A 23,080-nucleotide genomic window follows, 5' to 3' on the forward strand; every position below is an offset into this window, starting at 1 on the left:
TGAAGTTATTTTCTTTCACTGAGAATTTACCTGTGCTTCCTCCAGGTGACTAGGGATACTGACAGTTTAAGAGCACTTTAAATAGATCTCCACATGAGATTTGTTGGCTTATGCAAGTAGTGTGAATTTAGTCTGAGAACCTTTGTGAAGTTTCCCCTTTGTGATTACAGTGTCAAGAGAATTGATAAAACATTCTTGAAATGACAAAATTATAGAGATGGCACATAGATTAGTGGTTGCCAGGGGTTAGGGATGGTGCTTTTGATAGACTTTTTAGGGTCCATCTCCTGAGCCTCGTGTAGACATTAAGATGTAAGATCAGTTTCAACAGTTTTAGGTACATACTCTCAGAATGAAAGCTGGTTTCCTAGGTTTGCTTATTCTACTTTCATTGTGTTTATAGCTTATGTGGATAGGGTACTTTCTTGCTAGCTAAGCAATTCATTAAAACAGATTTTCCCACTAACGTTAAAAAGTTGTATCTAGTAGTATCAAGGTATCTAGTCTGCCATACTGCTGGAAATCAGTGACCCATCTGTCTACAGTTTAGTCTTATGAAGTATGTTGCTATTTTTGCCTGTGCTCTCTTGTATTTTTGTTAAACTATTTTATCTCTTTGGTCCATCAGACTTCTTGTACAGACCCATTACAATCTATACCCAGTTATGTTTTCTCCTTGGTTTCCCACTGTTCCTTCACTGGTGATATTATGGTTTATTAAAGACATCGTGTGTTGTAGCTGCCATTCTTTCACTCGTGTCATTCTATCCTGTTTAAATACTATCTCTCCTTTTGACTCCAGCCGCTGCTTCTAGCACTGTTGACATTTTGGGCTGGATAATTCATTTTTGTGGGGGGCTGTCTTGTGCATTGTAGGATGTTAGCAGCTTCCCTGGCCTCTACTCACCAGGTACAAATAGTACCTCCCATTTTCTAACAGTTAAAAGTGTTTCCAGATGTTGCCAAATGTCCTTTGGGGGCACCATCTCCCGCGGTTGAGAACCACCGTTCTAGCTCTATATGAACTTGGCCTCAGTTGAAGAGCCTTCTTTGATGATTCCTGCCTGTGGCTTTTACCTTCTGGATTTTCTGTAGTACATATTGTCTGGATTGTACACTTGTCCCTATTACATTTGGTTGTGAACTTCTTTCTCTCTCTTCCTCCCCGCCCTCTGTGTGTGTGTGTGTGTTTGTGTATTTGTGTCTGTGTCTTTCTTGTTTCCCTCAAGTTCTAGAGGGTGGGGACTATGTATTTTACCTTTTTATTTGTTTGCAATTTTGGTCAACCCCATATACTTGTTAGTAGTTTTAAATATATCAGTCTCTTACTTTTTACTTATTTTTTCATTTTTTTATATGGTAGTAATGGGGGTTTAGGAAATTGAATCATTCTAGAAAATGTGGAGAACTTTGAGGCATTCTAAATTGAGACTTTACTAATGGTAATGTTGAGACTTGCAGATAATAGAATTAATACCAATGTAACAATAGTGTGTATACTCAGTAATAACTCTGGAAAATTCAAGACAATGCAAGATAGTCACAAAGATATAAGAAACATGTAATTTCTGTTAGATAGATCCATTATATAAGTAACCAGAAAAATGTGCAGTAGAGTAGCATTAAGAAAAATAGACTCAGAAATATAGAAAATGGAAGGATTTGTAGAAGCATGAAGTACGAATGATTAGTTCTACAGAATGAGATGAGCAAAGTAATCAATATGTCAGGGTAAATTGTTAGGAATGATGGATGTAGCATCTGGTTAGGAGTGAGTTGTGTAAAGCTGATAAATGTGATATATGAATGTTAGTAAGTTGAAAACAAGTTGGGCATAGAGAGGTTGGCTTCTTACTGTTAACTCAGGAGGAACATGTATATTTTGCCCCAGTTGGGAAAGATACAGCGCAGCTATAGATCCCCCCCGGCTTTTTTAAATTATCACCAAGTTCCAAGTAACAAAATAAATTAAAGCTTGAATCTAATTACCTTTATAAAGTGCTTTTCCTCATCTAGGCCAAAATCTTCATGAAAAAAATCAAAAGCGTAATATGTTTTCATTGTAGAAGAATTAGAAAGCAATGAAAGTTGCTTCCCAAAGCCTAAACCACTATTATCATTTAATTCTGTTCTCTTGATTTTTTTTTTTTTTTTTTTTTTTTTTTTGGTTTTGTTTTTCTCCGTACGCGGGCCTCTCACTGTTGTGGCCTCTCCCGTTGCGGAGCACAGGCTCCGGACGCGCAGGCTCAGCGGCCATGGCTTACGGGCCCAGCTGCTCCGCGGCATGTGGGATCTTCCCAGACCGGGGCACGAACCCGTATCCCCTGCATCTGCAGGCGGACTCTTAACCACTGCGCCACCAGGGAAGCCCTGTTCTCTTGATTTTTATATGGTCTCAGTTTCTCTCTAGATATAGATATAAAATGTGCCTGTATATAGATATCAGTGTATACTGTGTGTATATGTGTATGTTTGTAAGTATGTATATTTATTTAAAATAGGGATTATTTTATATGAAACGTGTTATAGCCTATTCTTTTTCATATAATATTATGAACATTCTTCCATATCTGTAAAAATTTTTTGAAGTGTTATTTAGTGTCTACATAGCATTCTGTTCTGAGATTATCCCCAAATTTATTTAACCATACACATATTGTTAAACATTTAGATTTTCTTCCGTAAATATATATACACACACATATACACATGAACGTACGTATACACATAGTTTTTTTTTTTCCAGGTCTTTTTTTTAAAAATTTTTTTATTGGAGTATAATTGCTTTACAATGTTGTGTTAGTTTCTGCTGTGCAAGGAAGTGAATCAGCTCTATGTATAGATATACATATTCCCTCCCTCTTTGACCTCCCTCCCACCCCCACCCCCACCCCACCCCTCTAGGTCATCACAGAGCACCGAGCTGAGCTTCCTGTGCTTTATAGCACGTTCCTACTAGCTGTCTGTTTTACACATGGTAGTGTATATATGTCAATCCTAATCTCCCAGTGAACCACTCTAATGAGAATTTTGAGTACATCTCCCATTTTCTTTGAAGAGTTGTTACCTCCACCACAGTCTGCCTCTCATAATTCGCTCCACAAAATCGTTCTCCCTTTCTTCCTTAATAAAAAGAATCCCAATTTTATATGTGGGCAGTATTACCAAATTTGGAGACTGTGTTTCCTATCCCCTCAAGTGGTTAGGTGTGGCCAAAGGACTAGGTTATGGTTGCGAAGCTGTAAGCTGAAATATGAGCATTAGAAGAGAGTGAGATGGGCCTTTCTTCCCCTTCCTTCGTGCTGCTCCCCATAGCCTTCTTGGAGTGTGAGGTGACTTTTAATAGAACAGTATATGGTAGAGCAAAAAGGTGGAAAGAACTTGGATTCCTAATATTTGGAGCGGCCACATCAGCCTTTGATTGTCCACTTCTAGACATTTACATGGGAGAAATTCTCTCCCTTTGTTTTTTTCCTCTCTTAAGTCATTGTATTATAATTAATTAAAAAATTTTTTTGTCTTGGGAAGGATATGACCTAACCCTAGCTGATAAAGGATGCCATTGTTTGATGCTCTGTGCAGTAATGTGATGGGTCCAATATAAGGAAACATGCATTGTGTCATGGTAGATTCTAGATCCATGTTGAAAACCAAAATCTACTTTGAGACTGGAGAGAGATTAATTGGCATTGAAAGGGAAATACTTGATATGTATTTTCTGGAGTTCTTTGATAATTATATTGCCGAATTTTGTTCTCAAATGATTTTAATAATTACCACAAATATTTCAGAAAATGTATGGCAGCTTTTAGGCAAAAGAAATCACTAAGTATTGAAGGTTATTAATTGTAGTGTATCAAAATAATCTCTTAAAGCCCTATGAATTTGTAATATTTATTAGATATCTTGGCTAGTCATTTAGACAGAGTTAGTTCATAAATGTGACTTTTAATGCTCTCATTAACTTTATTGGAAGAATTTTGACAAATGAAATTAAAAAAAATTTAATTTATAACTTTAGACGTGTTTTGGGGGTATTGATTCTAAGACAGTTACTCATAACTTTGGTGAAAGAAGTGAAGGATACACATTTAAAAAGTTACTAGACTATTTTTTGAGAAGTTTTAGGTTTATAGAAAAATTGAGCAGAAAGTACAAAGAGTTCCCATATACCCGTTCTCCACAGTATACACATTTTTATCCAGGGTGTTCCACACACATAAAAAAAGACTTTATATCCCTGAACCAAATGTGTCTTATTTTATAACAGGAAAACTGCACAGCCCTGAAAGACCTTTTACGCTAACCCAGAGTTTCCCACCCTCAGCACTATTAACACTTTAGGGCAGATAATTATTTGTTGTGGGAGACTATCCTGTGCATTGTAGGACGTTTAGCAGCATCCCTGATCTCTACCCACTAGATGCCAGTAATACTCTCTGGTTGTGACAACCAAAGATGTTGCCAGACATTGCCAAATGTCCCTTGGGAGGCAAATCACCCCCAGTTGAAAACCATTGCTCTAACCAATTTTCGAAGCTTCAGGATTTGCTGTATTTTTAAGGTGGGCTCAAATTGAAGGAGCCTGTAGTTCAGTGACCCTTCACGTGAAGTGGTGTAGAAAAAGTTAGAATCTTCCTGCCCCTTGGGGACCGCAGGCAGCATACAGACCCTTGCTGAGCCTCATTTTCCTTGATTGTGAAATAGGTAAAATATTACCTAAGTTGTTTGAGAATTCATTGAGCTAGATTATCAAAATATTTTAATTTTAGTTTCTTTCTCTTCAGATGTTGTGCTATACTGTTTGGATTTATTCCCTTGAAAGTGTCAAACACTCATTACAAAGTTCTTATTTCTGCGGGAAAGGCTATCACAGTTTAGGATCTGCTCTTTATGGACTTCAAGAGTACTATACTGTGGGTGGATAAAAACCTGAAATAAATGTTAAGTGAAGACTGACTTATGAGGTCAGTTGTGTTTTGTCTCTTTGTGGTGCTCCCATTAGGTTGTCGCAGCATTCACATTGTAACAGTTAAGTGATCTCCTGTGTTCTTTCAGGGACTGTGAGCTTCTCCAGTTGTTGATAGCATTAGATGTCAGCCAGTCGCTTTGACCTTCAGAAGTTTTTGTCTTCACATCTGAAATCCCTCCAATTGTAACAGCTCCATTAGAGGAAGCCAGGCCTCTATCAGCTTGTGCTTAGTCCACTTAAGACTTCTAAAAACTTGACAAAGTTCACAACTAATAACCTCCACTTCCCATTGCTACTTTGTAGAGTTATAAAGCATTGTTCACCAGTGAATGAAATGCTGTCTATAATAATTAAGCTTATTCTAACTGTTCTATCCCTTGCAGAAAATTTCCAGACTTGGTGAAGATAGGAAAGCTATCAGAAAGACTATAGCACTATTGTACTGTAAGTATTGCTTTGAAAAAGAACTGTAAATTAAGAATATTTTAAGTATCCAGTTGTTTGGGGGAAAATATGTTAGGCAGAGTTATTATATGTAAAATATAGAAGAGGATATATTATAATCATGTTAATAATTTATAAGAACTAATCCTATGCAGTCTTTTAAAAATTGAAAATGTGTTCTTATGTACTGAGATGAGGATTTTACAAACAGCATTGAAAAATATTTCTAATTCTAACAAGGATTGATCTAGTTTATGTACATTTGCTTATTTAAAACTATCAGAATCCAAAGAATCATTGTAATTTTGTAGGTTTGTGATTTGTTTGGGTGACTTATTGTTTAGGTTATTTTGCAGAATTATTTATTTGCTGATTTATTTATGTATTTCATTATTTATTTATTTGATTATTTAGTAAATTATTTATCTGATGAATTATTAATACATCTTCATGACATGCTTTAAATTATTTATAACTTAATTTTGAGTTTATTGCTTTTAGTTGCTGCATTGTTACTGACTAGTTTTGATTTTTTTCTTTGTGGTTCTTTAAAATTAAAGTATTAGCTCTAAGGCAAAAGTATATTCATTGCAATGCCCAGGGATTTTTTTAAAAAGTAATTTATGGTAGTGATAAAATTTCAGTTATGCTTTGTTCAGTTCTAAATTTACCTGTTTAGGGTTACCCATGATAGAATATTTGTTTGTTGTGTGCATACTTATTGTAGAGTCACTTACAAATTAATGATATAGCCTATAGCCTGTAAAGTGAGACAGAACATATAAACCTCAGTCCACATTATCCTTGGTATCTCTAAACGGCAGGTCGGTATTTCTTACTTGCTATAGAATAGATAATGGAGTCTTAGTTATTTTATTTTAGTGGCAAAGCTATTTTACTACTGGAATATTTTTAGGAAAGCTCAGAGAAATGAAGTCCAACTTAGATTTGGATTCCTGAGATATAAATTTGATGTAGCCCTTTGTTTTTTTTAAATACCTGTTATATGTGTATTTGGAAAGCAACATGATGTTTATATAGATTTTTATATCAGTCTTAGTGACATACTTATTTTATACCATATCTCTTATGGAAAGTTTTATACCACTTTATTTTAATGAGCTAAAAATGTACAAGGTCTTTTATAAATGCCAGCTATAATTTCTCTGTCTTTACCTAATAATTCTCTTATGTGAAGTTTCTGTTTTTAACCAAATAAAGTATTTCTTCTTAGTTCTGACTGTTTCGTAAGGTAGCACAAGTTATTAGTGTTCTCTTTTTGAATGGGTTTAATGAATAAGTTAAAGTAATTGTTTGGGTTAAAGGGTATCATGTGTACAACATAGCCTTTCTCCTGTGTTTGCTTGCAGTGAATTACTGTGTACCTTACAGTTTTAACATTTCAGAGAGAAGCAGCGTTGTACATTTCAAGTTGAACTATATGCTGTTGAAATATAGGGAAAATGACCTCTGTAGACAGGTTTCACTATAGAATTTTTTTTTTTTTTTTTTTGCGGTATGTGGGCCTCTCACTGTTGTGGCCTCTCCCGTTACGGAGCATAGGCTCTGGACACGCAGGCTCAGCGGCCATGGCTCACGGGCCCAGCCGCTCCACGGCACATGGGATCTTACCGGACCGGGGCACGAACCCGCGTCCCCTGCATCGGCAGGCAGACTCTCAACCACTGCGCCACCAGGGAAGCCCTCACTATAGAATTTTAAACTGTGCATATGTAAACCCAAATTTCTTATTTTGAAATATTGACTATATTAACGTTTAATTGGGATATTGCTTTAGTATCTTCATGTGCTTGCTTTAAAGGAAGCGGTTTCATTTGATTTATATACATGGATTTAAAAATGTGTTTATTGTACATATCTGTGACTCCTCTGTTCTCTAGATGAACAGCCACAGATATTGTTAGATATGGACTTTTATTTTAAAGTGTGCTTCAGGATGCCACTGTGGACTTCTTTCAGAGAAAAAAGCTACCTTGTCCAATGTTGAATAAGACCTCCTATACTAGTTGTGTAATATACCCAGCCCACACTATAACATGTAGCTGTGTCATCCAAGTGATCTTTAATTGGAAGATACAGATACACATATGTGCACACACACACATGCACACATATGTGAAATTGTCTCCTGAATAATTTCTTAGGACTTGTTTTTGAAAAGAGATGTTGATGGAGATTGTCATAATAGGAGCTAGCATTTACTGAGCACTTATTATGTGCAGGCACAGTGCTCACATCATCTTTTACATGGATTATTTGTTACTCTTTCCAGTGAGAGAAGTACAGTTATTATCTTCATTTTATGAATGAGGAAACAGAGACCTAGTAACTTGTTCTTTGCCACACAGCTGACAGTAAGTGACGGTGCTGGAATTGGGACTCATTTAGTGTGACTCCCGAAGGTCCTTCTTAGCCCATTACAATTCTGTAATGTAGCTTTATTGTTGTTTTAACGTAGTTTTATGTAGTTTTATTTGTTGTATTACATTACAAATCTGTAATGTAATTATGCTACATTACAATTCTGTAATGTAGTTTTTCACCTGAGTTGTTTTCATTTGTTTGTTTGTTTATGGAGACTGTAGTTATTTATATCTCTGATAGACTTAACTTGCTAAGTATATTCAGTTTGTGTTTCATTTGGTCATCTTTTTTAAACAGTAGGTAGTACTTGACCTTCTTGAATTCTCTGATTTGATTCTTCTTATAATCCTGTATAGTGGATCCAAATTAAATACAGAAGAAGAATTTGTGCCTCAGGGAGATTGAATGTTTGCCTGGTGGAAGTCTAACGCTCAGATCACTTCTTTTGACTCTTAAGCCCAAGACCGTTTCCAGGGCTCTGTTAGGTCAAATCTTGGGTGATGTTGGTGTGAGTGCCATAAATAATTGCATCTGTATGAATGCCAGGACAATAGGCGTAAACTAGTACCATCCTGGGCAAATTGGGACCTCTGGTCACCCTAGTAACATCTCAGATTCCTATTGAGTAGTCCCTAACAGTGTTTATAATGCATATTTAAGAGCAATCTTAATTCACATGCAATATTTTAAAAAATATTTTATGATAAAACAAACTTCTTTTATAGCCAGTATTTATGTGTTTTTGTTAGCCAACCTAGGCAGTTTGTGTTTATGACTTTTATGAAGTGTGACTCTGATGTTTTACAGCTTTTGGAACCTATTTTCAAGGTGAAAATAAAGAGGAGGTATTACTATTGGGAACAGAAAGATGAGTATGGCAAAGTTGGTCATAATATAGTATATAGTTGTAAAGTTTTTCTTCGTATCATACATTGCAGGATTTTTAATACTTGTTTTGCTTTGTAAATCTTCTGATAAATGGTATATTTGACATTGTACGGAAAACTAATTCTATTTGTTATACGTTCAGAATTTATAATTTTATGTTAGATGATCCAGTAGTGGTTTTTTTTCCTTAAAAAATCATGTTACATGTCATTTATATTGATAAGTTGGCAGTTTGCCAAAGCATTTTTGAAAACAACTCTTTTTCCTTGGTGAAATTCTGTGTGGGAAAATAGGAATCTGTAGAAGAGAGTTGCTTAAAGGTTTTTGGTTTTTGTATAGTTTTCTTTTTAATTCCTTCTTGACATGTATTTACTAAAGTCACAATTAGGTATTAAATTTAAATTTCAAGTTGTTTTGCATTTAGAGAATAGATGACTTGTTAAGTTGAACTAGGTAACCACACTGGCATATTTGTATTTTAATGAACATTAAAAAGAAAAATTCTTATGCAGTAGTTCTTATTCATACGTATGTGTAATAGCAGCACTCTTTTTGTTCAGCAAGGCCTGTTAGGCCTTGTAACAAAGGTAAGAGCTTCCGTATATTTTGCCTCGAGTTTGTCACAGTATATGAAGCACTTGGCGAGATACTACTATAATTGTAAGAGTAATAACATAGCTTATGTGTTGGCTCTGAGCGTACCTCCTTTATAATTATGACAAGTAAAAGTACAGCCAAAGGTCACGTTAAGCACAGAATTTCTTTCACACCTCATCCGTTATGTGGATAGTCTGTGAAGTGGTTTGCATCCTGCACTGATATTTTAAGACAGCAACCTAAGGTTGTTCCCATGTAAGTGTTTGAAATATCTTTCCCTTACCTGCCGTGTGGTTGCAAAATTTGGCATGAACGTGTATTTGAATCCTGCACTAATTAAATAGAACCTTATTAAATTTAGAGTTTGCAGAGTAAAAAAGGGGACTCTTGTACTGCATGGATTTCCTAGGGCACTAGATAATACTGACACATAACAGTCTTTAATAATACTGAATCCTGGCAGTGTCTTAGTGTTGACCACCTTAGTATTGATGCTGCTCAATGGAACACTAAACCCAAACCACACAGCAACAACAAAAATAGAAAATAAAATCACACAAATGAAATTATAGAAGCATGGCATGCCTATACATGTACAATCTATTGATTAGATTCTATTTTTGACTTTAATTCAGCTAAGTAAAAGTTGGAGTATTGAAAAGGTCATATATAGGAAAGCTTTCTATTAAAAAACATATAAAGAGAATATATATCTGTTCTAGAGTGGTTAACAAATCTCTTTAAGTTAGCCTCAGTACACAATACCAAAAAATACAGGCTGAAGAAAGAATGTTTGGAAGAGGATAAAATTGCAAGTTATAATTTTTAGTATAATTGATAAAAATGTTTCTTTCTGTTTTTGAAACACATTTTTTCATATAGTTCCGTACCATAGCATGCTTCTTTCTATAAGACTTCTAGAGTATGATTTCCAAACAAGGGTGGTAAAGCCCTATGAGGGGAATTTGGGAAATTAAGGAGTACTTTAGCTGGTCACAATAATTGTAAGGAATGTTTCTGGCATTTGATGGGTGGGGATCAGGGATGCTAGGTGTCCTGCAATGCATGGGACAGTCTCAGACTACAGAAAACTGTCCTGAGAACCACATAACTTTTGAATGCTTGCTTAAACTCTCTTCAAAGATAATACTTCAGTATGTAATATTACTGACAGTTGTTTGTAAGATGTTACATGAGCAGTCTGATACTTTAGGGGAAGTTTGTGTTGAGGGGAATCTTAAGTAGAATAAAGAAATTCTCTCAAAATTGTATGTACTTCACACCTTCTTCCACTTCCTGATTTATAGCATTTCTAACTAGGTATTTCGGTGAAAAGTTTTCAGTTCAGCAATGCAGTTTACTGGAAGCTCTGTTACACTGGTTGCAAATATGTAACAGGATATTTAAGACTCTTTTAATAACAAACTAAATTTTAAATTAATGGATCTAAATTAAATTAATTGAATTTTATTAGTTAATAAGGATTGTTTAGATATTTCATGATTGCCATCCTAAATGTTAAAATTTTGTTTTTAGAATGATAATAAATGCATTGTTAAAAATATATTTTAAAATGATTTATTTTTATGTTATATTTTTATGTTGTACCGCTATTACTCTGGTACCATCGCCAATAAGCAATCTATTATACAAACTCTCTGTAACTTCTTAAATTTCTTTACCCACTCCACTGGCAATATTTTGGGGGGATATAGTCTTTATTGTAGTATTTTAAACTACTAGAGACTTAAGTCCTTGACAGTGTGGTAGGTTTTCTGGGATAGGGTGTAACCGCAGTGTAACAACCTTAGTATAGGTAATTATTTTGACACTACACCTAGAAATAAAACCCAGGTCAGTTGTACTAATAACCACATTTCGTAATTTTCTCTGTTTCAACAGTATGTAATTTGTCTTGACCTTTTAATCTTTATTTCATTTAAGCTTATTTCTATCTTTCTCTTTCATATTCAATTTAATTTTTATCTGTAATCACTTATCTCAATACCAATTTTTATTCTAGAGTTCTCTTATACCTCTCCTGTTTCATTTTTTTGGTACTTACAGAGAATGACTTGTGATCTTTTTCCTCTTAGATCCAAGCTTATTTATTATATATAGATGCAAATATGTGACTGTTTTATTTGCTCTTCTTAAGTAGTTATGTCTAAGCATTTATGTAATGAAATAAATAATTATAAATTTTTAATTAATAACATGGTTTAGAATTAATTTTAATTTTGTTTTTTTTGTTTTGTTTTTTTTTTTTTTTGGCTTCACCAACACTGCATGTGGGATGTTAGTTCTCCAACCGGGGATTGAACCCGTGCCCCCTGCAGTGGAAGCGCGGAGTCTTAACCACTGGACCACCAGGGAAGTCCCTGATTTTTTTGTTTAAAGAGACATTCTATGTGTAGATTTTATTAACTCTGAATTTCATTTCAGAACAGTACAGGGAATGAAAGGGGCATTGGATCTGGTGGGATTGAGAACCACTGTTTTCAAAATGTGCACTTATTCCTTATAGCTCTTCTAACTCTTATGCTTAAAAGATGCTTGCAGATTAGATTGGAGCTTCTTATATGGATGAAAAAAATGTCAAAGCCAACAATTCACATAGGATTAAATATTTTAGCATAAACACTCTTCTAGTTAGGAATATATGGGCTTACTCTGATTTCTTTGATCTCTTTTTTGATTTCTTTGATATTTTATAAGTGAAAATTTGAAAAATAACTAATGCTAACCAACCATGTACACACTCATTTTGTTGTTGGCTTTTTAAGTGAAACCTAATTATAAAGTAATACAGTTAAACCCTATCTTGGATGAAAATGTGTGTGTGTGTGTGTGTGTGTGTGTGTGTGTGTGTATACATGCATTTTTGTATAATACGGTTTTGCTTATCTTCAAAGTGACATTGTTTATAGTGCATGTGAGCATAACTTGAGAGATGAATGTGCAATAGTTCGGCAGTCATTTGATCCTGGTGTAATGTAGAGACTGTCATCTGAAGACTAAGAGCCGTTGTCATGGGGGTTCCCTCTAATTTCAGTGGCATCTTTGCTCAAGGAATACCTGCTCCTTTTTTTTTTTAGTTGAAGTGTAGTAGGTGTATAATATAAGAATACTTGCTTCTAATTGCTTCCTCTGGTATTATTTCCTATTTGTTTAACTGCTACTGCCATTTTCATTCAGAGTTATGCTGTGGTGTTCTCATGTGTTCTAGAAGAAAGTCAAAGATTTGATATCCTTGGAGGTTGGATCGCTTTTCTCTTTTCCTTATATGTGAATCCCAACTCATTGTCTTTTTTTCTGGTTTAACTTCCTCATTATATGAAAAAGATCTTAGGGAGGGTTGAAGTGTCTTTATTTTACTGTCAGACATGATTAGTGGTTTGGTTGGGTATAGAATTTTACGTTGCAGCATAATTTTCTTTTAGAATTTCGAAGACTTTGTTTCACAGCATTCAGTTTTGCTACTGAGAGGTTCCTTGCCTTTTTTTCCCCTTCTACATTGTTTTCTGCTGTGCATGACTTGTTTTTATAATTATGGAAACTTTTAGAATCTTTGTCTCTGAATTTTTATGATGATGTGCCTTGGAGTGGATTTTGTTCATTGTTTATACTGGATTTTCTGGGGACTCCTTCATTCTGGAAGCAAGTCCTTCAGTTTGGGGAAGTTATTTTCTTCCACCTGTTTGTTTGTTAGCTAAGTCTGTTTTTCCATTTCTTGTAGTTTCCATTTTTCTACACCAGGATGTGTGAAGTTGAATGTTCCTGGACTGTGGGCAAAATGGTTCGCCTTTTCCTCAGTGTCTTTTATAAGTTCTTTTATGAGTTACTTCCTTTGATAAGTCATTTATTTTCCAAAAATCTGAGGTCTCTTTGGGGTTTGAGGAAGGAGAAAATAAACCCATGTGGTTAATCTTTGTTCAGTCGATCTTTGTATGTGCTGTTCACTCCGTACCTCTTTTCCTGGCTTACTCAACTTGCAGGATGTAGCTCTTGAAAGCTTTCCCTGATTCCTCAATGATATCTCCTCACCTTCCACAAACCTTTGTAGAACACATATTATACCATGTTTTAATAATTAGTTCATTGCTTATCTTTGTAAGAAAAACACGAATTGTCTTATTTTTACCAGTGCCTATGTGCAAAGCATAATGTTTCTTGAATGAAAACATAAAATACAGAAATGAGGTTGATAATAGGTAGCAACAGTACAGTTTTATCAGAAGAATTGTAATTATTTCTTATTTAATCCTATTCAGTGAATGTTTGATAGATTAAAAAATAAAACTTAATGGAGATTTACTTTTTTTAAATAAAATATTAGTATTGTTAGTATCCTGCGGTAATCAAAAAATGTCTTTATATTGAAGCTAAATTACAGAGTAGTCATGAGAGCTTCAATTTCTTTATTCATTTAATTAGAAATTAATCTACAGGATACGAAAAAATAGATGACTAGTGGATAGTTTTATATATTAAGGAGAGTACAACAAAATCATAGAAAAGAAGCAAGAATGGAGAAAAAAGTTTTGTCATCTTTGGTTAGCAAAGCATTCCAGTAATTCCAAATTGAAAAATTCTAAGAAAATAAGATATACTTGTTTTGTGAAAGCCTGCCATATCCACAGACAAAAGGAAAACATCTGAATTAACGCAAGATTTCATTAAAAGACCTCTGTCACTGTCTTGAGTTCACTTTCCACCATCAGAATTACCTATTGTCTCTTTCTGGGAAGTTTTCCTTTGATCGTAATATTGTTTTGTTTTATTAATTTCAACTTTAATGGTAGGGAATAAAATTGTTTTAATCTAAACTGTTTGACTCATGAGTCATGTTTTCATATAAGTTAAAAGAAATCAATCAGCAAATATGTACTGAGTACATACAAGGCCCTGGTTGGTATGAAGGGGAAGTCGAAGAGGTATCACTTTGGAGTGAAGATGTATGCATGTAAGGAGTGGCAAGTACAAAGTTCAATAGGATGAGAACTGTCTCAACATTGTATATGATTAACTGTCAATGAATGGCCCAGATGGGATTTATAATAATAATTTAGCTATTATTAGCTAACATTTAGTAGAATGTTCACATCCTCTTAAGTCATATCTTAGTCATGATGATATAAAGCAGTAGGATCAGTAACTTGATGAAGTTACTTAACAGTGTCCTAAATTTTATTTTTAATATTTCTCAGTCATTTTAGCCCGTACACCCCATATATCTTTAGGGCCTAATCATTTTCATCCTTGAGTTCACTTGCTAATTTGAAATGTCTTTAAAATTACATAGAATTACTTTTGGAATATTGTGTTTCTCACCTATTAACTTTTATACATACTATTATAATGTTTTCATAGTAATCATTTAAGTTTCAAAAATTAGGAATTTTGCACCAAAAAAGGTAGGTGGTAAATTTTGCTGTACAATATTGTTTTGTTCCGTAAAGCATGGTTTGAATTCTTTGTTTTATGCCCATGTATTTTCATTTAAATTCAACATTCATATTTTTAAGGAGTAGTTTCAGGATAAAGTTAGATATACTATATATTTTTTATTCAAATGAACTTATTTTCCTATCTTGACACCTTGTAATTCATTTGGAGTTTTGTTAAAATATTTTTCCGAGTGTTTGAAGTTCATACTTAAACCATCTCTGTCAATCCATCTCCCACACTTCTTCCATCTCCTTTTCTTATCTTTTGTTCTGTATCCCACTGAACCCAGTACACATACAAAACTTCATGAAAAAGCTGAAATCAGCTACAGGAAGGTCTTATGGAGAAAAATATAATTATGTTATTGTATAAACTTTTAAAATGTTGTCTAGCAAGCTAGAACTGCTTAACAGATGTGATTGCTTCATTGTTTCAAATTTATGCCAATCAGAGTTGATAGAATTTGATCACACTCTAGTAGAATTATGAGATAAATTACAATATTGCATGACACGCTTCAGATAGAAAACATCAATATAAGTTGAATATAATTTCTTGTTTAAGATAACAAGCCAATAATTCTTTAAATCAGATGGTTGCTACTTTGAGAGAATATTGATCAGTTTTGGTGAAGATTAACAGTATCTTTGATATTTCCTTCGTGGTGACAAAAAGTGTATTAAACTTTTGTTTTTGTGTACAAATATGATTGTAAATGGGAGGCATCTTGTTTCTATTTAGCTGTAGATGACCTGTCAAATTTCCAAAGGCCTATAAAGAAATGAGGCTGAACTTAAATTTGACTACAGATAATTTTAATACAAGATAGAAAGCTTGTCACTGTGGTCCTGATTTCTTTAGAGTAAGGTTTCGTTACATACATCTAAAGACTTAATAGGAATTTTTTTTTTTTAAACATAAGTTTACTACCTCACATAAACAGAGAAAATGGGAAGGAACATATTCACTAATGAAGGTGATAGGTTGCCACTGGGAAGTTAGAGCCCAGGAGTAGAGTCAGGTCCTTCAGCCTGTTTGCTCTACAACAAATGATGAAACTAGTTATTCAGAGGCCGGGGAAGAATGTTTTAAACTTCATTTGGGAGGTCTATGTGGTGGAATCCCTCAGTTCAAGTCTGAAATAAACTGTGGAGTCTCCTGAGAACTAATGATTTGAAATTGTTACTAAGCCAAATCATCTGTGAAAAGAGGGTAGAATTTTTAGTTTTTTTAGATTGGAATATAAAAATTTTTGAATATGGAGACCAACCAAAGCAATGATTTTTAAAAAGGTAGACCCTCATGTTTCAGGTAAAAATATTGTGAAATTGCTTTAATTTTTAGGAAGCAAATTATGTACAACATGGCTTAGATTTAAAATATTTAAGAAATCGTTCAAGTATTCACGAAAGTACAGAGGATAAATAGATCAGGCAACCTTGTATTTAGCATGCAGACTTTGTATATTGACATTTGCTGTATATATTTTCAAAAAACATTTTAAAGTCCTTCCTTTCCCAGAGAGAACCATCACCCTGGAATTGGTTTATATCCTTTCTGTCCGTGTTTTTAGACTATACCTACATTCATGTGTTCATTGAGTGTTCTTACTAAACTGAAATATTCTGTTAGTCTTTATGCAGTTTGCCTTTTTATCTTTTTTACCCAACATAGTTTCTGAGCTATTCCTTGCTTTTGATTTTACATCTGGTTTATTAATTTTAATTGTTCTCTAATAGGACAACACCAGTACCGCAGTTTGGGTCTGTCTTTGTCTTTGGATGGGCATTTAAGGGTCAGGTTACTTTGCCCAGACTTTTTCCACAGATATCCCTGTGGCTCTGCCGGGCTCACGGTTTGCAGCACGTGGGACAAGCTGCCATCAACTTTTAGGCCACTGTGTCCAGGTGCTGGCATTAGGCGGCATCCTCAGGCCATTTGGTGCCACTAGAGTGTGCATTGCTTTATCTTTTCTTGCTGAAGTTCCTCTGACATTTAAAACCAATTGCAAAGAAGCCTGCAGAGAGCCTTGTCCTGCTGCTTTTTTAAAAAAACATCCTCCTATTCTCTCCGACCCATATGAAAAATATAACATCTCTATCTTTTTTTGTTGATATTTGCTTGAAAAAGATGCCTTTTGTTACATTTTCCAGGTATACCATTTTTGTTTTTATTTTCACCTGTGGGAGGCTAGGACCTATGCTGTCTGGGGGTTTATTTTGCCATAGCAACAAGTGCACTGGGTCTGTGTGTAAGTACTACGTGGTTTGGCTTGATGTAAACAATATGCTTTTGTGCCCATGTCCTTATGTAATTGTTTCAGTTAATAACAGTGAAGTATTGAGTCTTGAAAATGGTACTCTCTTATTTGTGAACATTTTGGAATTTTTAAGAGATTATTCGAACCTTTTATCATCTAAATTACATTCTTTGGATTCACATTTATATTATAATTTTCATTAGCCGGACTTATTTTAGTGCATTTCATATTTTGGTGGAAGTCATATATTTAGAAGTATACTTAGCCCTATATTACACACTTAAGATTTGAATTGTGATGTACTCTCAAACCATTGCAGAGAAAGCTGTCACTCTATGAAATTCTTTGACTGTGTGCCCAGCAGCTTGATATGCCTCATAGAATGCCAGATATTAGAATATTAATGTTATTAACCCTTTCACTGAAAGTACTTCTTCTTGGAATAAAAAAAGATTAAATACATTGCTAGGTCTGCATCACTTCTTGTGTATCAGTAGTTTCACAAAGCTGAAAAATGTTTATGCTGTGCAATAAACAGATGCTGCTCTAACAGTGCAATACATTATGTACCAAAAATGATCTCTCTTTTAATCACAGATGCTGATTTAATGAGACAAAGACTAGCTTACATCAGAAATGGATTTAAGATGTAATTTTTTTGGCTTTCTGTGTGGTTTTTCTACATAATTAATGGACATACCTTTTAAAGTCACTCTCAGAATTTTTTGGAGTATTTATTTCTTTGATAAAATTGCCTGTATTTCCTTTTTAGAATTTCAGGGTATATGTAATTGTCTCCTGAACTCATTCAAAATAGTTACTAAAATGTTTTAAAGAAGCTGCCTCATCTTGCCCTGTATTATAAAGTCCGTTTTGCATGAAAAAAATTCCTATGTGTTCACGTTTTAAAGTTTTGACCTTTTTCTCAAGGGAGGACTGCATATTTTCTGTAACTTAGGGGAGTTTTAGGGGAGATGGTAAGTAGTCAGTGAATTGACTCTCATCGTGGTTGAAAGTCTCTGGTGTCAGCGTGCTAGGTGGCTGCTTAGGTTTGCTGTCCACAGAGTCACTCTGTCCACAGAGTCACTCTGTCCACAGAGTCACTTTCCTCATCTGTGTGAGAGCTCTTCCCTAGGCTCTGCTTTCATTTCCTCTTCCACTTGATTTTATTCCCACCAACTCATCTGCAGTTGCTGACTTTGAGCCCTGAAATTCTTCTACATCTGGATTGTACATCTTGATTGACAAATTTGCCTTTTCATAAGGTCAGATAATTCTGTATCTGGAAAAATATTCCTATTGTGTGTTTTATTCCACCGAACCCAGCAGAGTTAAATGTAGTTTGGATGCATAGGGAAGAATTAATGATTGGAAGATACAGAGTTGGTAAATTATTTATTCTGGCCCCGAGGAAGCTGAAAAGCTGAGTGAAAGACTAATAAATCATTTGTGGTAGTGCTGGTTGTCACTTCCAATTATTTTAGACGGTTTTGTGATAAACTGCAGCACCTGCTAGATCTCCTCACACCCTCCCCTGATGCTGGCAGTGCAGCTTGTTTAATCCACAATCAGAGGCAACTTTGTGTAAAGTTTATTTAGGTTGGAAAGGAAATTACTCTTTTTAAAGTCAATTTTGTTGCTTTTTCTCATTGTTTTGAGTGCTGTGAAAGGATTTCTATGATGTGGCAGGGAACCTGGAACTTACATACCACTTTAACCAGGGGATACTGTCTTTATCTTTTGTTAAATTAAATATTTGAAGAATTGAGCTTCTTTATTATTCCCAGACTAATTAAAAACTACTTCTACTGAGATGATTAGTATGCTAAAGATCAAATCATCGTTTTGATATGACACCATTTAACAGAGAACCACTGCTGCCGTTTGACCAGCCCCATTTTCATCATTCTTTGATTTTAATGGCTGAGGCTTTGCAACTAGTAGGCCTAAAAAATAGTCAGGTTATTCTTTGTACTGGTCCTGCACTCAGCTGCTGAGATCCTTGGAGGCATAAAAGAACTAGCAAGGAAGCTTAGCCTAGATTGGTCTGATTCTAGCATTCATGAAATAGGGCTACTGTAATAAAACTCCTTCAGAAATAAGTTATGAACATCATATAATGTGCATGCTTCACGCTTGGAATTATGGTCAATTCTTTTGTTCCCATCAGAGTTTAATAATTATTTATGTTCAAGCCCAGAACATGAAGTTTGTTTATACATCAGACTAACTTTGTTTTCACTGAGATTTTCAGCTTTAACATGAAAATACGGGACTTTTGAGGGGACTCTTAAGACTGTGTACAAAGAAAGAATCTTGGTAACTGTCTTGTATTCATTCATTCACGTTTTTACTCCCTTAGTTCCCCTCGCAGTTATTAAGCTCACGTGTGCCTGCTCTCTGAGGACAGCTACTACTCCTGTTAGTTACGACTAATTCTTCTCTAGTGCTTAGTATGTGCCATATACCATCCTAAGCATTTTACGTATACTTTAATACAACCACCCTATGAGGTATTTACTGTGCTTATCTTTATTTTACAAAGGATCTTATAGACTGCTAAGGCAATAGTGATTTCACTTTTCCTTTAGTGTCTGTAGAATCTAGGAAGGTAGTGTTTTTGATAAATCTTAATTAGGTTTAGAATTTCAATCCAAATAGTGCAATATTAACTATCATTTATTGAACATCTAGTTTTGTGTTTGGTATCATATACATTATTTCACTTTTAACCCCTGATAGTTAAACATTATTTTGTGCTTTGTTGTGATGGAGAAATTGAACCTTAAAGAGGTTAAACCACTTGTCCCGAGTTAAGCAGCTTGGAGGTGGAGGAGCTGGGATTTGAATCAAGATCCCACTGCCTCTGCACTCTATTTATTAGGCTACAAACCCTAGTTCCTATAGTCTGTTGTTTAGTGAGCAATAGAAAGTGAGGAGGAAAGTAGGTTGGTGGGAACCCACACAACTGGTGAGCTTTTCCAGAAGAAGGCTAAGAGTCCCTAGATCTAGTGATTCTTTTTTTTTTTTTTTCTGAGGGAAAATCTAGATTTTTATGTGAAAAGTCCAGATTTTTAAATCTTCACAATTTATTCAGGATAAATTGTTTGCCCACTGGATGTGGCATGTGAAAGGCAGTTTGTAACCTTTTCTTACTGCCTTTGGTCAAATTCTTTTTGACCAGGAGGTTTGCTTTCTAACTTCATTCAGTTGGAAACTATTAACAGTCTATGAGAGGGACTTCCCTGGTGGCGCAGAGGTTAAGAATCCGCCTGCCAATGCAGGGACACGGGTTCGAGCCCTGGCCCGGGAAGATCCTCCATGCCGTGGAGCAACTAAGCCCATGTGCCACAACTACTGAGCCTGCACTCTAGAGCCCGTGAGCCACAACTACTGAGCCTGTGCGCCTAGAGCCCATGCTCCGCCACAAGAGAAGCCACCGCAATGAGAAGCCCGTGCACCGCATCAAAGAGTAGCCCCCGCTCGCCGCAACTAAGCCCGAGCGCAGCAACGAAGATCCAACACAGCCAAAAAAAAGTCTATGAAAGAGTATTAACAGGATAGTATCAGTCAGTTTCATTCTTTAGGGAGAGTAACAGCCTAGATGAAACATAATTACTCATTATTTCAGTAATCCTATATAGTTCGATACAACTCAAATGAGTTTTAGTTGGGCTTGGATTTCATATTATCATGGGTTGCTACTAATTTAAATACAGTCTATAGCATAGGGCCTAAAATCAAAGAATGAAAAAGTCAAACTAGAATCTTGAAAAGCTAAGCTGGTATTAAAATATGTAAATGTTTATTGAAACTCTCTTAGTGTTGTGCCTCTGGTAACAAATCCTTTTACTCTCTCCTTTCCCTGTTCACACTCGTTTCTTTTCCTGTGCTATGAATCACGTGGAGATTTAAGAACATGTAGGTTTTCACTGGAATGCCTTTACTGGATTATATGTAGATTTAAATATTATGTGGAATGTTGTGACTTTTAATGCAACTCAGTTCAGTTAGTCAAAGGCCTTTATTTATATGGGATATTACTCCAATGGCAAAGTTGTAGAGAATGGGAGACTGAAATAAAAGTCAGTGGTTGTTTGTTATAGTTTTATTAAATGCTTTTATGTTACTTAAAATATAAATAAAATATCCCTGGGGAAAAAAAATATCCCTGGAGGAAACTTATTGTCACTTCATAAGCGTTTAAAAAAAATTCAGGCTAATCAATTATTTGAGTGTTCTTCCACAAACCTAGACTAAACTCATAACCTAATAATTGTTAGCTGCAAATTCACCATTTCAAAATAATTTTTCTTAATGGATTTTCAGGCTTGCCTTGTAAGGAAAGACATTCCATCCAAAATCAATAGTTCTTTCAAAAAGAAGGGCTTAATGAATTGTGAATTCTTTAATGTGTCCTTTAGATCCCTTTATAAATTATTTTATATATAAAAAAATACTTGTTACTTAATTTTTCTCTTATAAGTTCAAGTGTTTTGACTTACACAGCATTTCATTTAATAGTGTTCAATTATGGCTTTAAAACTTTAATATAAGAACAATGTTACAGAAAAATTGCAGAAAATTTGCAGAAAATTGCAGAGAGTTACAGAAAAATTGAAAAATAAAAAACACACACGATCCCACCCCATAGAAATAACTAGCAAACCCTTTCCTTCTTTGAGGTCTTTTTTTTTCTATTTCACTTTGACTGCCTAGCATTTTATATTCATCTTTTCTGTGATATTATTCATAGTTTAGTATATTTATTTTTAAAAGCCATCATAATATTTGACAGAGTTCAAGTGTATCCCCTTCACAAAGGTTCTCATCCAGTAGTTGGAAGTAGATTCTCCTTCCAAACTACATGTGGCTCCACCTCTATTGTGATACCTTGTAGCTACTTATATCTTACCCAGACTTCTGGAGGGCAAGCGCTATCTTACATTTATCTTTATATTCTTATAACATTCACGGACTGTTGAATGAATAGATGACAATACATCTTAAATTCAGTTTGTCTCCCTCATCTACCACTTGAAATAGCAGAACGGCAGCAAATATATCATGCAATTTTGTAAGTTTTTAAATAAGTTTAATGGGCTATACAGGTAAGGCTTTTGTGGAAAGTCACTAAGAAGTCACTCAAGATTATGGAGCTAGTAATTCTTCCTAGATCTAAAGATGTACCTGATCCCCTACGTCATAATTAATTAATGAAAATATACTATGTTCAGATTTGTCAAGTAAATTTAATTTGAAGGGTAAATTGTGCTAAATTGGTTTCTATACACAATATTAAAGCATTAAAAACTGCAAGAGAAATACTAACTTATTGGAAGGTTTATAATTAAGAGGAGCATGGGAAATTTGAAGTAGAAAAATTTTAGATATGGTAGCTCTAGCATGGTAGTCTTTAGATAAAAGGTAATTCATACTGCTAGAGGTGATTAGGTCTTTAGAAGTTATCTTCTTGTCAGTAGGAAACTGAAGTTTTGGGACATAAATAACTGAACCAAGGTTTTGAGACTGCAGTGTACCTAATGCTCATAACTAATGTGTGTGCAAATATTTTTTGAATGAGTAAATTAAATGTCTTAACGTGCAGGAAGTTGTTGAAAACTTAGCCATGTGTACTTTAGGAAAGTTATTACAGAAAAATTACCATGAATTTACATATTAAAAAACAATGTTTGCATTTCTTCAAAATATTTATACTTGGAAGTGAAGAACTTAGAAGACATACACTTTTTAAAGCATGGCGCTATAAGGAAAGATGAAATAGAATGGGTTCTAGTTAGCTTTGTTTCTAGCAGCGCTTTGACTGTATAAGTGGAAGGTATCCTTGGGTAAGCTTTACGGAAACTTTTCAAGTTGGAAGAAGATTTCAGCTGGAGTGTCTAAAGGGTCACTTGAAAAAAAAAAACCCTCTATATTAAAATAAAATGTGTCCAAGCTTTAAAGAAAAGATCTCAGAGTTTGCAGATGATCCTAAAATTGGAGCTAGAGGAAATAATGAGGAACAATGCAATCAGATTCAAAAAGATTTGGATTGTTTAGGTGATTGGGCCAGCAGATGGCAA

The 23,080-nt window shown here is 34.7% G+C and overlaps 1 protein-coding gene across 5 annotated transcripts in view; it reads left to right on the forward strand.

The window, feature by feature from the left end:
• TBC1D5 (TBC1 domain family member 5) overlaps positions 1-23,080 on the forward strand; it is a 540,677-nt gene that overhangs the window by 51,734 nt on the left and 465,863 nt on the right. For all 5 annotated transcript variants that reach the window (XM_027086554.1, XM_027086556.1, XM_027086555.1 and 2 more), the window contains exon 2: positions 5,356-5,416. The gene's annotated coding sequence lies outside the window, so the exon portion shown is untranslated. The remainder of the gene's footprint in view (positions 1-5,355; positions 5,417-23,080) is intronic.

The sequence above is a fragment of the Aethalodelphis obliquidens genome, unplaced genomic scaffold (assembly GCF_003676395.1).
Source record: "Aethalodelphis obliquidens isolate GAN/ISIS:26980383/991018 unplaced genomic scaffold, ASM367639v1 scaffold56, whole genome shotgun sequence".
NCBI lineage: Eukaryota > Metazoa > Chordata > Mammalia > Artiodactyla > Delphinidae > Aethalodelphis > Aethalodelphis obliquidens.